Here is an 18,097-nt window from a genome sequence, read left to right on the forward strand (position 1 = left end):
CTGTCTTTCTTAATTGAGCCTTTTCATGAATATAAACTTTATGGTTAAAAGTCACAGTAAAAAATATATTTCTAGTATATGTAACAGCTGCCTTTTTTCCCATTAAGACATATCAAAATAATATTCAGGGAAATTATTTTTAAAATACATGTTTAAATATTCAAGGAGTACAATGATACTGTTTTATAGTATTTAAGATAAACATATTTAAATATTAAAGAATGAAATCTTTGGGTATGTGCTTATTCAAATTTAAATTACACTGTAAGTCTATGTACCTTGTTTAAAACAAAGGAAGGACTGAAAATAAAGGATGATTAAGGTACTGAACTCTGCAGAATTGGGTTCTGCTGCATTATGAAACAATTGTTGGTAATTGAATCAAAATCATAGCACAGAGCACCTAAAGCTAGAATGTGTGCTGAAATTAGATTCAGAATAAAAATATTTCCCTGTTGCTCTTTTTCTGAAAGTATTAAGTAAAATTTAGAAAACAAATAAATTAATAGCCCTATTTACAAGGAGCTTGCTTGATGTTGCTATGGTCTTCACATACATTTAGTTTCAACATAATTTGGAGTTTTTCAAATGGTCACAGAGCCCCTCTTTTGAGAGACCTTCCACCCTAGGTAAGGGCAATTTTTAACTTAATAGTGGTAGCAAGTTTGCAGCTGCTGTCTTCATAATGATTCTGTGAATATTGAATTTTAGGGAAAAAACAATCTTTAAAATTAAGGTAATCCCAGTATGTTTCTAGCAACGAACTGAGAGCAATTTTTAATTTCCCTCTTGGATCTACTTACCATGATTGTGGGAATTAAGGCTTGGTAATAATTCAGAGAATTAAGGCTTGGCAAGGTGGAGTGTGTATTAGTTTCAAATAGGGACTGGGGAAGGACGTTCCACCCAGAGGTGATAAATCCATACTTGCCTCAAGAACATGTAATCTCTTCTGTTACATGGTAGCAAAAAACTATAACTAACTAATTTACAGACTTTGGAAGGAGATTCTTTATGCAAAAATAATGCCAGAAAGTAAAAGTATGTGTCAAATGCATTTTTTTCACACATTAAGATGCTATTCCTTAAAGTGTGATATCATTATACAGAATGAATCATAAAATTATACAATATTTACTTTTTTCTTTTCAGTCCCAATTTAAACTGTGCTTTACTTTGATGCTATTTAAAGTAATACTGCTAAATAAAGGAACTTGAGTACAAAATATGATTACAATTAATATTACAATGGATATTGTATATGTATATGAATGGTTTTAACTTTTTTCCTCTTGTATGATGCATCACAGGATTACTGTTTTGAGAAGAAAACAGTTAATGCTCTAAGAGGATAATTTTTTCTGCCTCAATATTTCATTATACAAAATAAGCTCTTCATTTTTCCTGGGGTTCTTCCCTGCTTTTATCTTCCTTTTTTCTTATAGCAGTATTTCTCAGTATTCCAAAGTTCAGAATCGAACAATTTCCTTGAATGAGCTCTGAGAAGATTTCTAAGCTTTCTTAAGTTTCATATACTCACAGATCTAGGCCTGAACATTACAATAATCAATGTGTGACTAATACTTTGAAGGGAAACATTAACTTACAGGTTTTACATAATTCTTTATGGTACATAATTATTATTCTTATCACTAGAACAATATTATACTAGACCTTCTCTGCCTCTAGGATTGTGGAACTTTCAATCACACTGAATACATAACTGTTTTATGTTCAAGTGGCACATGTCATATGCAGATTTTGTAAGATAATGGACAGGTTTTCAAATTTATCATTGTACTTCTGTTGACATTAAACATTTTCTAGTCTCTGCTGCTTGAAAATAAAGCAACATCTGTTTTAATCCAAAGAAATTATTTCTAAATGGTTCAGAAAAGTATATGAGAAACATGGTTGTTCTCATCCACTATTTTTAAATAAAGACTCACCCAAACCTCTGATAGTGAAGTATTCAGATTGCTGCCCACATTGTCTACATCTCCATACACCAAGTTGTCCCACACAGCAACTATCTATATATAAATTGTCCCACACAGCAATTATCTATATATAAATTGCTAGTAAGAAATAAAAGGATTTAAGAAGGTGTTTCCTACATCAAAAACAGTGTTTATAAGTATTGTCTTTCCTACTTCCCATCCCAGAACCTGGTATCTAGCAAAAATTTATGTACAAACTAAACACCCCAAATATATCACAATTAGTAAATGAATTAAGAGCTGACACTTTCTGACCTCAATTGTTTAGCATTTTTCAAGCACATTGTAAAAAAATATATATTTATAATACTAAGTTGCCATGCCACAGGGGCCCTGATAAAATATCAACATGAACAAAGGAATGAACAAGTAAGTATTTGAGGGTGGGAAATCTGTACATCACTAATTTTCTAAATATTTTTCTTTAAAAGTTTTGACATGGTGGTAATAATTTTATCACTTCAAGTGCACTTGTAAGTCCATATTTTATTTGTTTTTGATAAAGTATTTTGGGATCACTATTTTGCAGCTGCAGAGGAAAGTGATTTCAGCAGTATTCAATTCTGTGTGCTGTCCAGGGTCTTAGTCAATGGGGAATTCCACATGTTCTCATATTAAGGACCTAATCTGAGGACCAAAAAGGTGAGACCTGGGAAAGGAAAGGGTCCAGTACTTGTTCATATATTATTTAAATGCTCTTGTTAGTGCTTTAGATGTCAGAGTATTGAAAGAGGAAAAAATACCTTCAACTCTAGTACATAATGAATCTACCCCTTAATAGACTGTCCATGCACAATAAAATATAATAGTGGTTTACTTACATAAGTCAGCTGACTTCTCCCCAGCTTTATGTGCAGAAATGAGATGGTCTTTTGGGAATTAGAGATGCACTCAAGTAAGAGAGTTTGCAAATTTTCCTAATTGCAATAGGACGTTATTTCAGTTCATGTTGGCTTCTAACAAAAATATTCCTAAAGGGTCCAATTGTATACTGTTTCCTGTCATAAAACTCCTACATATGTCACAGGAAACTTCAAGAATAGAAGTCCCTAGAGAAGGAGTTGATTTAATAACATATCTACCTCTCACAGCAAGAAGACATGCACCTTCACTTGCACAGGGGCTGAAACCAGAGGTACGCCAGACTGCTACAGCCTGTGCCCTGGATTCATAGAAAGCAAAGTATGTGTTGATGGATGACTTCTACGATCCTACAATTTTACCATTTTTGTTTTTAATACTTTAGATAAGACCAACATTAGAGAAGTAGAGCCAGTGAACATATATGTGGCATGATTTGGAGAGAAAGAGGTGGACCCTTACCTTCAATTGTTTCTTAAAGTTTTTTGAACTTGCCAGTATTAAATTCTTCTTAAAGTACCTTCATAAAAAGTTGACCATTTGAATTGGGATTGGTAAACTTATAAGATGCCATCACATTAGTCCACCCCCACTCGCTGTGGCAACAGTGAGCATTTTGTAGTGAGATCAAGTAGATAGAGCTTTATGAAACCGTGGATCTGGGGAGCATCAGCTCTCCTAGACCAGAGAGGCTGCTTCTGCCATGAAGGCTGTCCTTTGAGCATTAGGTTCTTGGGCTTTAGAACAAGAACTAAAAAGAAGGGCCACTATATGAAAGTTCACCATCACTCCATTATACATTGGGATGAGTCCTGACTACAGGCATTTATCAAATAGTTTTAACAGTCATTTTACTGTCTTGAAAGAGAAAAGTATCCAACAAATATAGCACCAATGTTTGAAATGATTACAGAGAGTCCATACTTTCCTAGCCTAGCCAATCACTTACACAGATTTTAATAAAACAGCTGAAGGCTTTTACTCTAGCATCACCCTACTAAAACTATTTTTAAGAAGTTATTAATGGCCTGATAATTGACATACTTTATCACTTTTTCTTCACTTTTTATTGTCTTTGATCCATTTTTATTTTTTCTCATCCATTAAATATCCTGATATTTCAGTCCCTTTGTCCCTGAAAAGTGACAGAAAGGGTTGACTCAGAAATATATTGATCAGAAGGCACAAATTACTGCTCTTCTAGGAGTCAGAAGGTAGTTGTCATAGGGTTTACTGCTAAAAAAGTAATTAATTAGGTAAATGATTAAGAGAACAAATAAAAAGAAAGAGAACTTCTTGCAACATTTCTCAGAACATGTATCTGCTCATTATTTGATGGACCCTGGAGGAGTTCCTTCCTCTGTGCACAACCCGATGTTATAAGTATGTGGAGTCCCTCAAGGTTCAACTTCTTCACCTGGCAGGTGCATATTTTTCCTTCTATAAAGAACCATAGGAAATGGTAGGTAAATTATTCAGAGTCTTTATTTCCTGACATTTATAAACAATTCCTTATGCTTTCAATAGGGATTAGTCTTCTCTTTCAAGAGGTTTGGTTTTGAATCCAAAATAGAGGAATTTATATGATTCTGGAATACCTCCAAATTCACAAATTCTTCACTGCAGAGTTAAGGGTGTGAAAGGATGTGTAAATATTTGCTGAGTATCCTGACTTATTCCAATGGAAATATTCCCTTTCTGGCCTTTTGGCAGGAATTAAAAATGCCCCTGGCCTGGGCTTTGACTTGATTCAAATGCAGAAGATGCAAAATAAATGTAACATAGAGGAACATCTTAATCATCCCCCAGAGCCCTATATTTTCCATAAATACCCATTATAAAAAGGGAATTTCCTGATACATAATAAATTAGGAGAGTGTAGTGTGGGTGAGATGTCTGAGAGGGGGCTGGACTGGAGCAGAAAGTGAGGAAGAAACTATTTTACTACTACTACTACTTCCTAACTTAGGCAGGTAGGGAGCCAGTAGTATCTCTCGGGTAGGTGGGAATTCCCCAACTGCCTATTACAATTGAGTCTCAGAGCTAGTAGTAATGTAACATCTACCTAGTTTTTATACTGCTCACTATAAGGAAGTAGTGTAGGGAGAATAAGACCAGATTCTGCCTTCATTAACTGGCTTTTTCTTATTTTTAAGTTTTGTGTTAATGTTTTTATGGGGACAATACTTTACAAGTTACCTGGTCTCCTTTTTAGTGATACCACCTCACTGATTTTTATCACTTTTAATTTTACCTGTTTCTGAACTTTGTATAAATGGTATTTGTAGCATGCATTTTTTTTTGTTCAACATTATGTCTGTAAGATTCACCTATGATGTTACATGAACAGAATTTTGTTCTTTTTAATCAGTATGTAGTATTCTACTATGAGTATATCAAAATTCACTTACCCATTCTACTGTTGAAGGGTTTGTTGGTTGCTTCCAATTTTTTCATATTATTAACAAAACTGCTGTGAACATTCCTGTACGTCTTTCACTGCACATATGCCCTCATTTTCCTTTAGTACATGATCTATGAGGGAGTTTTTTGGGTCATGAGATAAGTGACATTAATAGATAGTATGAAGCAGTTTTCCAGAGTGGTTGCATCATTTTCCAGTCCCGTGGTTGTAGACAATGATTAGCTTACAATGATTAGCAATGCATGAGAGTCTGGTTGCTCTGCCGCCTCACCAAAGCTTGCGTGATTCAACTGTTGTGTTACAAATAGCACTAGTTTTCTTTTCCTTTTTAACTGCTGTGTAATGTTCACTATGAATACTCCACAATTAATATATCCATCCTTCTACTGAAATACATGTGGATCCTCTGCCACTCTAATGCTGTTTTTCTGTGGCTTCAATTTTTATTTCCCTGAGGTTATATGATGTTGACTATCCCACTCATATCCTTTGTAGGCAGGATGAATGTCCCTAAAATACATAGGTGTTATGTATGGGTTGAATTGGTCCTCCAAAATTCATATGCTGAATTTGTAGCTCCCAGTACATCAGAATGCAACCTTTTTTGGAAATAGACTCGTTACAGAATGAGATTAATTAAGTTAGGATGAGGCCATACTGGTGTAGGGTGAGCCTCTAATCCAATATGACTGGTGTCCTTACAAAAAGGGGACCTTTGGACATAGAAACATACACAAGGAGGATGCCATGTGAACAGATGAGGGGAGAAAATGGCCATCCACAAGCTAAATAGAAAGGCCTAGAACAGATCCTTCCCTCACAGTCCTAAGAAGGAACCCACCCTATTAACATCCTCATTTCAGACCTGTAAGTAATAAATGAGAAAATATGTTTCTGTTGTTCTAAGGTACTTAATTTGTGGGCTTTTGTTATAGCAGCTCTAGAAAACTAAAATAATCAGCAATTGGCTGCTCACCACTCTGTCCATGGTCAATAATCTTATTGATATGATATTACCTTTTTCTTCTGGGGGATATATCACTTATGTTGCAGCCTGAATGGCAGCATTTCCTCCTCAGAATACCTTTGGGAACCTGCCATTACAGAAAGGAACTGGCATGGGGATAAAATAGGATGGGGCTGGATATCAGAGATTTTCATGTTAAAATATTAATGTATCAGGAAACTATGTTAGAGTGTGCAAACCCCTTTGCTTAGACAAGCCTTGAGGTTATATTCCAGCCCTTTTTTTCTGCTTTGACAATTCTGAAGAGGGAAGATGAATATTCCATTTGGCCCTAATTGAGGACTGCCTGCACCTCACAGTGAACTAAGACCAAGAATCTTATTTGTGGGCCTTATTAACCTTACTAATTCATTGGAAACATGATATAAGCAAAAGAAAATTTATAGCATTGATGTCAAAATAATACGTATGTATACAAAGATATAATTCACCTAATATATTTAAGCTTGTAGTGGGATAGAAACAAAGTTTGAATGTTTCAAATCCACACCATATTTGTCTGAATGATCTGTCTGCATTATAATTGTCAATCTAATATTATCTGCCGCAGTGAGTTAGAGATTGCAATAGAGTAAATGAAACATAGAAAACTATTTCTTTTAGGGGAATTTACAAGAGAGACAGTAAAACAGCACACGTAATAGCAAGATGTAAACACATTTTTATGTACTGCAGATGAGAGAACATGTCTCCATAGCACTTGTTTCTGAGAGATTTTCTACCCTCTTAGAAAATAACAGCTGGAGCAACCAGAACAGAGAAATTAACACCCAAGTGTGACTCTGTGATCATCTGTCATGGTGAATAAATTCCCAGGTAGAAGGTATGCAAACACACAACTGGTAGAAACAGATGGCTTCTTTGTTTTCTTCTTTTCTCTTTTGAAATATATATGACTATGTTAGGGTGATACAAATGATCTTAATGAACGGTTTGGTATGAACTAACCCTCACAAAGGATTGAGAACTGTGACCTGAAATTAAAAGTGATAATTATTTTATTTTATTTTTTCTAAATCAGAGTATCTGAAGGAAGGTCAGCAGGTTGGTATATCTGTATTTATGAAACACTGACAAGGGAATGGTGCTATATAAAAGGTCAACTCTCTTTCCTATCAAGTCCTTCTGACTTTTCTCTAGAAAATTGCCCTCAGTGCATCCTGACATTCCTCACTGTCTATAATGGGCACAGGGAAAGGTCATAAGTGGCAAAGCTCTCAAGATGTCCAGCTTGCAAACATTTCTGTGGATAGTCCATTAACACTGTTTTTCAGAGCAACCATACAACAAAGCAGTTCTCCTTCCCAGCTGTCTGGTAGTCAGCCATTTCATTGACCTAAGTTTGTATTAAAGGTTAGGAAAATGACTGATCTTACTGTTCAGTGCTTTCCACTTAAGTCATTTCCCCTGTAACTGGTTCACTATTCAGAAATATCCAGCCCCACAAATTGCAATATCAATGAGAGACAGAGTTTCACTTTAATAAATCCTTGTGGCCTGGGGTTTTGCTTTAGTCACTTTTGATTCCAGGCAAATAATGAAATGAGCAGCTCATCAAATAGCAATAAGCATTTGTTACTTCGATCTACTTTGCATGCTAGACTTCATAATGGGACAGGCAGGGACAGGATAGGGTCCACCTGTGTCTGGGAATTGTACCTCAGGCGCTAGGTTCAGTTCACACATACAAAAAAGATAAATAGTTTTTGTCTCAGCTATTAAAATATGAAGCATTTTTTCAACCTACAGTTCCAGGTGCTTTATAGTTTAGTAATATTGGAATAGCTCTTGCAAATAACAAAATAAATGTTACCCCTGGGATATCACATCTTTGTATATACTCCATGTACAATCCTGCATATACAAATCTGAAATGATTTCATGTAGTGCACATAAACCAAACCTGAATTTGAAAACACATACTCATATAAAACTCCTTTATATGCCAGCTGTGTTTTTAACAGCCAAATTTGTGAGGCAAAACCTTCAAAACATTAGGCCAATACCACCTCCAACTTGTCTGTTTGTTAATCTGTCTCTTTTGGGATATATTGTCATTCCATTCTCCTAAGATAAGAAGAGCAGGTACACACATTGGAAACTTGCTCTGTTTAATTGTTTCCTCATAATAGAATTTCAGAACTGCAAAGTGCTTTAGAGCTCATTTTAGTGCATTTCTAAATTAACTTTCTATACACTGTCTACCCAGGAAAGCAATGGACATTTACTAACCATATTCAGAATATCTTCTTGTGCCTTGAGGTGTCTTTATTAATTGAAATATCAACAACACCTGGGACCCACAGACAGCAGCTCCACAGAGATGGTGAAAGCATCCTTTCAAAGTAAGTATTGTCAATAAGGCAAGAGTATCTAAGATCCATTTATTTTCCACTTGCCTTTCTCCACCTTAGGTGGGGCTGGACGAGCATTAAAATAGCTTTTTAAAAAAAGTTTTTACTCAGTAATTGACTTTAGAAGAGAAATGCTAGGAAGAGGAATACTGTCACACAAATTGGGTGTAATTGTCCAAAAGTCTGAATGTACTTCCATTTTCACCTGTCTACATGCCTAATGCTTCCCAGTGTCATTTGGGTCATTTTGCTAAGAGAACACAAACTGGTCTCTGTAGTGAAACAGACTCACACTTCTGTTTTACTTACAGGTCTCAGCACGAGCATACAATAGAAGTAAAACATTCTCTTTAACTGAAAATTTTTTACTATGTGCTCATATGCCAGCAATATGACTTAACTAGAAGAAAAAAAAAGCAGGATAAAGAAAACACTTTGTAATTCAAAGGACTGGCAGCACCCAGGAATATGACCAGAAACATGATGTGTCCTTTTCAGCACATGCATGTACTGCAAGATCCTGTGCTGCTGGGAGCTAATTGAGAATTGACAGGTTTGCCTGGTGGGTTTAATCACATTTGAGGTATATAAAAACACAGTGCCACTTCTTTTAAGGTTAGTTCTTTGAAACAGAATGTTATTTGAACATATTTCCCATACTAAAAGGAAAAGATCGATGGGGACAGATTGGAGAGTGAAAGAGAAAGTGGAAATTCTTTGATCTTGATTGAAACTGGAAAAAGTAGAGAAAGGTATTGTTTATATTATTTATATCATGAGACAATAAAGGAAGCAATTTCAAGAATACATATTATTTTTCAGATACAAGAGAATCATGAACTTTGACTACTGAGGCAAACTCAAAGCAGACATTTACTAATTTTTCCAGAAAGTATATAGTATGTATATGCATATTTTAAAATAGCTAGAGAAATATATACATCTGTATATATGTCTCCACAAACGCCTATAGTTTGAATTCTCCAACTCCCCTTAAATTACAAAAGAGATACAGTTTACTATAAACTAAGAGGAAAAAAGGTTATTATACATTATGATTAATGCAAATATGACATCATTTACTAGCCCTGACAAAGGGGAGCAGTTTGTACTGATATGATAGTAAGTGACATCCTGACACACAGTATCTGCATAGATACAGGAGGGGCAATGTGGGGATATAACTATGACCTTGACCTTGGGATTTATATTAAAGTTCCTGGCCCTGATTGGCAACTCTGTACTAGAATCAGAACCTGGAAGGCAAGTGAATTGTTGGCTTTCTACAGAAATGGGGGAGGGAGAGATTTTCATCACCATATGTATAGAGTCATCGCCTAAAATACCAATCAATCAAAAAATAGTTGTAGTTTTATTAGTGTGTAACCCCAAAAGGGAAAAGACTAACTCTGTAAGGTATTTAGGGCTAATAGATGAAAAATGAAATCCAAGAGCCATTGGAAAGATGCAAGTACGCCCACCCCCTCACAGGTACACAGACCACATTCCATACCACAGTCTCATTTAAGTGAGCATATCCAAGCAATATTTGTTTGGCACTCGGTTTTTTGGGGAGCTCTGCACATTCTTTTTTTCAAAGCTAAAAATCAGCTTTATACATAAATTAAGAAATTTGAAAACAGGATACTTTCTTTTCAGTTTTAGTGATTGAACTGATATGTATGTGTATTAACAGAAATGCATAAGACATAAAAAAGAGTCCATTAACACTTACTTATTTTTGAGGTTTTTAATAGTAATTACTCCCCCTTGGATGAGAATGTTTAACATGCAATCCAAGAAATTTAACAAATTCTTTGGGGATAGATACTGTTTTCTCTATTTTACAGATGATGAAATGGAAAAAAAAAAGCACTAAATCATATCCCTGGGGTTGTTACTATCATATCCGTTACATTTTGGTAAATTCTGGACACTTAGAGAAATCCCTATTCTACAGTCAAATCTCAGAGGAAAGAGTTTGTTAAATTCTTAAAATTATAATAATTTAAAATTCTAGAAGAGTCTGTAAAGAGTAAATGCATTGAAATCAAATCAGAATATTGCAAAGAGAAGTTAGTTTTATAAAAATTCATATACAAATGTTAAAATTACCTCTTTTTGGGGTGTTTATTTCAATAACCATTTACCGCATGCCTGCTTCCACCCTGGTGGGAGTGGTACAAAAATACATGATATGGATGGTGATGCTCAAGGTTAGTTACAATACAATGAGAAATCTATTATAATTGAGAAAAATGTTCTATAAATACAAATGAGTAGCAAAATCTTGAGAAAAGGATTGTGAGTAAAATTTATCAAAAGAAGGTTTAGGGCTTGTGGCATTGGTTTAGGGAGCCAAGCAGGATAGGTGAAAGTGAGGAATTTAGAGTTACATAGACCAAAGATACAATTCTTGTTATGGGACCTTGGTCAAATTATTGACACTTTCTAGGCTTCAGTGTCTTCACCTGTGGCATAAAGAAAGTAATACCTACCTGGCAAAGCTGTGATTATAGCTAAAGGATGTAAAGTGCCTGGCATGGGTAGTACTGAATAAATGATCAGAGTATCTTTAATGGTAGCCAGCAGAAAGCAGATTCAAGTTCTAAGGAAGAGCGAAGCATATAAAAATCATGAAGATATAAAAATGAAAGCCCTTGTGTTATTACCCTTGGTAACCTCATACATCCTATGTTCTGGATTTTCTTCTTAAAAATTCCTTAATTTCACATGATCAGCCAGACCTGTGTTATGGACTGAATTGCATCACCTTTGCCATCACCCCCGACCCAAAATCATATGTTGAAGCTGTCATCTCCAGTATGATAGTATTTGCAGATGGAAACTTAAGAGGTAATTAGGGTTAGATGAGCTCATGAGCCTGGACCCAGTCCTATGGGATTAAGCATCCTTATACGAAGAGATACCAGAGAACTCATTCTCTCTGTCTTTGTCCACACAGAGAGGTCCTGAGAGCACACAGTCAGATAGTGGCCCTGAGAAGAGGCCGCAGAAGAAAACCTACCTTCTTTGCACCTTGTGGACCTCCTAGCCTCCAGAACTGCAATCAAATACATTTCTTGGGTTGAAGCCACTCAGTCTATGGCATTTTGTTATGGCAGCCTAAGCTAATATAGCCTGTAACTCCAGATATGAATATCTAGATGAACATCTGACACACCTGTAAATAATCCTGACACATCTCACAGTGGTCTGTCTCTTTGCTTTCATTATTCTTTTCACAATACATTCTTACACCTAAGTCAGAATAATATTGCTTAAATATCTGACTTAAATAATTCCCTATTAGGAATGTTTTTGAAGACTTCCCAGAGCACCAAGAATAAAATGAGGACTCTTTACCAAGGATTTCTACTTTTCCCTTAGCCAGTCTCCATCTTTGTTTGCAAATTTATTTTATTCCCCTCTTCCCTGACCTATTGTGCTCCATCTACAGAAGCTTTCTGAGTCTTGAACATAAAAGCACTGTGGCAGCTAAGTGCCTCTGAGTCTTCTGTTTCCTCTGACTTGGAGGCTTGCCTGTTAGTTCTCTAGGCTGACTCCCTCAGGAAGTCTCAGACCAAACTTCCTCAGAGAGGCCTTCTCTAAACAACCTATCTAATTAGGCCTCTCTCCATTTTTCTCAGAATTATTCTGTGCAGTTATATATGTATTTGCTTGTTATTTCTATCATTCATATTAAAAGTTTAGCTCTGTAAGAAGGATACAGGTCTTTTTTAAACTGCTTACTTGTTTTGAGAAGTCCTTGATCAAATTACTCTTTATAGGCTTGAAGCAACGCTGCCTCCCCTGCTAAAAAAACAACAAAAAAACACAAAATTACTATCTTTCTCTTTCATGGGTGAAGAATTAGAAAATTATTACTTTGATGGTTTTTAATCAAATTATATCTATGATTTCACAAAGATGAACTACACACATTTCAACAAATGGAACATTTAATGCTTAGTTGCTATGTTGATATTATTGGAGCATTGAGAGGGATCTAATCATCAAATATATTTCAAGTGAAGTAATGGTGTTCTGATCAAGACTCATCATGACCAAACATTTCTGTACTTAGAAGATAAGGGGGGCTAAAAATAGTGTGATTTCTTTCAATCACAACAGCATAGTTAAAATATAATACTTTTCCTTATTATGAATAAAGAATAGTACAAACCTTTTGATTAGTCATATATATGACTACTAATAATTTTATATATGTAAGTAATATTTTATATATATAAAATGTTATTGGGCCGGCTCGAGAAAAGGAAGCTGCTCTTAAATAATAGTACTTAGAACAGAATATGGCACATAGTAGTGCCTCTAGCACATATTAGTTAAATAAAATGATAAATGATTAAATTGGGGACTTGGTGAGAGAGAGAGGTTGTGGTCAAAAAGGAAAGGTCTTGCATGCCCAATAATGAATTTAAAATACATTCTCTAAATGACTAAGAGACATGGAAAAATTTTAAGCAAGAAAATGAAGTGACACAATTACATTTTTGCTTTGTAAATATCATTTTACTATATAAATATTGTACTAGATAAGGCTGAAGGAGTAAAATTAACAAGCAAAGTTTTTATCCAGGGTATTTCAGAGCTTATTGTGATATTCCATAAAAGACATTGCCAAGGTCTGATCTAAAATACTTGCCATGGAGATAGAAAGGAGAAAACAGATTCAAGAAATAGCTCAGTGGTAAAACTTATTAGAAGCTCAACTCACACCATGACCCTTGTTCTTAAGAATAGGGGAGATGGTGACAGAGAAACCAAGTCTGAGGTTGATAGTGGTGGTATTTGAAATGCCTGTAGGATTTGCACATGGACAGAGCCAGGATGCTTTTGGAAATACTGATGTGGATATCAAAGAAGGGTTAGAGAAATAGACTAGGAGGTCATCATACATAGGAAGGTCATTTCATTACCAAATTCATTCATTTGACAAATTTTTACTGAGCACCTCATGTGTATCATAGACTGTTATAGGGGATTGGGATATATCTATGAACTAAACAGAGGAATATTAATGCTCTTTGGAATCTATATTTTATTTGAGGGGTGCAGACAATATGCCAAAACATATAAAACTCCATTAGTGTCCTTTCCATAACCCTTTAGCACTGATATTCCCATGACTGTCTCCCCAACTTCCAACTATTTGTACTTCTTTTCTGAGGACTCTCTTGTGGTCCACCAGGAGTAGCTATCAAACACTAACGTGCAGGAGTTGGTGAGAACATGTCCCAGCTCCTTGACAGTTCTTGTGTATATGTTTTATACGATCTCTCCGCGTCTCTAGTAGGATTGACTCTAGCAGCTCACAGTGGTACCTTGGTGGATAATGCATCCCTTATTGACTCTCCTCCTTCCCTAGCCACCTCCTTCTTCCCTCCCCAAAAAGTCCCCAGATTTCTTGACTTAGGTTCTGCCTCAATTAAGTGAATAAGCATATTAAAGGTGATAAATACTATGGGAGGAAAAAGAGGAGAAAAGAGGCCTATGTGTCTGGAAGAGAGAAAGAGGATGAAAGTAGTAGATGAATTCAGAGAGTATACCTGTGTGTGTGCAGTGGAGTTGGTTGGGCAGGAGCAGCAGGTAGAAGGTATAGAGCTGTAGGAACCATAAGAATCTTGACTTGTACTCAGATAGAAATAGGGAACTATTCCAGGGATTTGAGCAGGACTATATCATGGCAAATTTAAAAATGTTCATACTGAATAAACAGTAAAAGGTAAGGATGAAAAAGACAGTTACTGATGACTAGTAATCCAAGCAAGAGTATTTAATAACTTGCTTTATGGTGGCAGCAGTTGAGGGATGAGTGATCATCAGCTTCTGGATGTTTCAAAGAGTCAGCCACCAAGCTTTTTTTGGATGTGAGAGGTTAAAAGGAGTGAAGGATGGCTACAATGATTTCAACCTCAGTGACTGGAAGATTGAGGTACAGATGTCTAGACTAAGTGTTCAGTTTGGGCTACATTGGGTTTTCAGTGCTAACCAGACATTCACGTGGAGATATGCAGCAAACAGTCGGGTATGTGGATCTGAATTTGGGATGTATGGGTTGGATAAAATTATATATAATCATATATATGTAATTACATTTCAAGAGATACAATACCTTGAGGCTGGATGAGAAACCGAAGAAATGAATGCAGATACAGAAGCAAGAGGATCCAGGAGCTAATCCTATGGCGTCATAATATTTAGAGATCAGGGAGAAGACACAGAGCCAGCAGAGGAGACTGAGAAGAAATCAGTAGTGTGTTAGGAGAAAATCAATAGTCTGCGATGTCCTAAAGCCCAATGGAAGAAAGTATATTAAAGTGGAAAAAGTGACCAACTGTGATAAAAGTGACCAACTGCTGATGGGTCAAGTAAAATAAGATTCAGATACTTAGCATTTGATTTTACAACATGGAGGGATTGGTGAACTTGACAGCAGTGTTTTTTGTAAAGTCGGAGGGAAAATCCTCTCCATAGTGAGGCTAGGAGAGAAGCAAGGGCAGGAATTAGAAAATATTAACTAATCCTCTGAGGGGTTTTACTGAAAAGGATTTTCATAAAAATGGGGTACTAGTTGGAAACAGGTGTCAAGAGGATTTTTTTCTTTTAAGGTATAAGGGAGAACATTTATAGATTGATGAAATGAGCCAGTAAACAGCATAATGTTGATGATGTAGAAGTGAGCAGGGAAATGCCAGAATGATGTTCTAGATGAGTGGGACCTAATATAACAGTCCTGGGACCAGTTTTAAAGGGAATCATGGATATTCTTCTGTGTAATATGCAGTAAGGCAGACATGTGGATTCAGATGCTGAAAGGTGAGTGAATGTGTTGAGAAGGGTCTACTGAAGCTGCCTTCTGTCTGCTTCAGTTTTCTTGGTTAAGTTCAAAACTGAATCATTGGTAAATGTGAAGTTGGGAGAGGGGATATCGGAGGTTTAAACAGAAAAGAGGTGTGAAATAGTTGTCTAAGAAAGTGGGGCAATGGACTCGTGAAGTGGAGTATGATTACAAGGCAGCAGTAAGAGACAACTTTGTATTTGTGGCCACAACATTAACGGGAGAAGAGTTAATATATTTCTGAGTTTTTCTTAGTGCTATTCAGCTGCACAGATACAGGTGTGAAATAGATAGAAAGACTTATTTAACCAGGATTTTAGTTTTTCCAAGAGAGTGCCATGAAAGGAGAGATGGGCAAGGGGAATGTGTATACAAGAGATTAAGTATGATTGACAATAGAATTTCAACTACTGAAGGAGGGTAAAAAAAGTATTAAGAGTGAGTGACCTGGATAGATAGGAGGGATGGCCATAGATGGGAATATGTGGGAATTGAATTTCTGAAAGGTATGGGTAGTGGTAATAAAGTTTAGAATATGACTGTAGGAGGCAGTAGATGAATTAGTGAGGCAGACAAGATCATTGGAGTAGATAAGTTCAACTCATTGAGAGGCCAGCATGCTGGAGGCTAACCTACTTGTATATTAAATTCACTGACAATGGTGACAGTAGTATTCCCCAGAAAGGAGGGGTATGACATTGAAATCAGGAGAGCACAGGTGATATACTTTTATGATCTAAGGATTTCTAGTGAAAGGAGAAAAAGAAGGTTGTAAAAGTCGAAATGAGGAAATACTTCGCCCCCAGGCCCAGTCATCTGAGGGAAAATGGATTACTTTTTGGGTGATCTGTGGGGAAGCAGTATCCTTAGAGTTGAGACACTTCTATAGACCAAGAGAGTGGGTTGAATGTCCGAGGAGTGATTGAGGGGTTTGCTAATGATGCACTATGGATGATAGAAGGCAAAGGCGAAGGATGTCAGGATTTAGGGAGGGATGAGAGACAGGGAAAGAACATGTAACCGATATTTTATTAAGAAAGTCAGATGAAACAAGAAGCCATACACGACAGACACTGGAAAACACTAACAATAAACAATAATCATCAGGAGAAGAGGTAACGACAGGGACTGATTAGAAAGATGGGAAATAATCAAATAGTGTCACTACAGGTATGGTAGGAGAGAGTAAAGTTCTTCAAGTGATTGCTCCTTCCTTACTGATGATAAAATCTCACTTTCTGTCATGTTCCATTTCTTCTCTTTGCTCGTCACATTCATGTGTTATAAGAGAGTGAAAAGACTTCGAGCAGTGCATGTTACCTCTTGAGAGGTTTTCCGTGAAGATGAGGCTACCTGGTCTTTAAGGGGACATTTAAGGGGCTATGATCCTTTAGTATAGCCACTATGCAGTTTTTGCACTCTACAGAGAAAGGTTCTAGCTTTCCTCCTAATAGCTGATTCAAGCTGCTCTGTATTCTCTCAAATGCTCAGTTTAAATCAGAGGAAAAGAAGAGGTGAGGTGTTCTATCCCTCCTGACCACAGCAGACAGAAATGCTAAGAAAATCCAAGGCTTACTCCCTGGACATTTCCAAGCTCTTATAAATCAAGTGTGAACTCAGCCCTACTCATATCCTGCATTTTAACTGTGGCCTGAGCAGTGAGTAGTGATATGCACATGTGGTGATGAATGATTGGATTTATATGCTTTAACAAAGTCTAGAGATATAAGCTTCAGATTAAATTTGGTTACTGTCTAATATTTTCATTGCTTTTAGAAGCTGATGAATTTGAGTCAATGGGATAAATATCCTTATTTTTAAAAAGCCTGTTTTGTGTATAGTTTCCTCATTGTGCTTATTTATGAGAGAATAACAAATGTATTTAAATGTAATCAGCATGGCTTTGATCATTGTGCATTTATCCTGTCCTTTTACAGTTATGCTTTTCTGAAATAAAAATGCTTCTGAAAAAATTACTGATGCTCATATATTTTGTTTAGTGAAACTTAAGCAAATAAAGATCAAAATGATGACACTTTCATATGTTTCTGATACAGATAAAATTAGGGCTGGTTTGTATAAATGTTTTGCTTTATTTGCTTTATTTTGAAGCATATTTTTCTGCACATTTTCCAGCCAGTAATCAAACTCTTCTGTGCTTTTATGATCTTTGTTAGAGCACTTCTTGATCATTTCCTGCTACTGTAGTTATCAGAATAGGTTAGAAAGCAGCAAAAATAATTCTGAAATTTTTACAGATGATGCAGTTTATACAATCAATGTGACATCTAAAATGATCTTTAACTTGAACTAAAAATTTCATTTAAAACATTAATGAACACTTGATTTAAACTTATTGAAATGTGTAAATATTTAGTGGGGGAATAAAGAAAATTAGTTAAATCTCATCAGAAATAGGACTTCATGGACTAATTTCCAGAATTTTGATCTTAATTGAACTGAACAGCATTTGTAATTTGCTCTATCTATATGTCAAATAAAAATGTTTTTCTTTTTTCAAATCTGCATTGCAAACCTAGAATTCTTTCAAGAGTGACTTCCAAT

The 18,097-nt window shown here is 35.9% G+C and overlaps 1 long non-coding RNA gene across 1 annotated transcript in view; it reads right to left on the reverse strand.

Moving 5' to 3' along the window:
• Nucleotides 1–18,097, reverse strand: part of LOC108400265 (uncharacterized) — a 1,191,208-nt gene that overhangs the window by 401,525 nt on the left and 771,586 nt on the right. The window contains exon 10 of the long non-coding RNA XR_012130102.1: nucleotides 12,421–12,483. This is a non-coding gene — a long non-coding RNA (uncharacterized lncRNA). The remainder of the gene's footprint in view (nucleotides 1–12,420; nucleotides 12,484–18,097) is intronic.

Source organism: Manis javanica, chromosome 1 (assembly GCF_040802235.1).
Source record: "Manis javanica isolate MJ-LG chromosome 1, MJ_LKY, whole genome shotgun sequence".
NCBI lineage: Eukaryota > Metazoa > Chordata > Mammalia > Pholidota > Manidae > Manis > Manis javanica.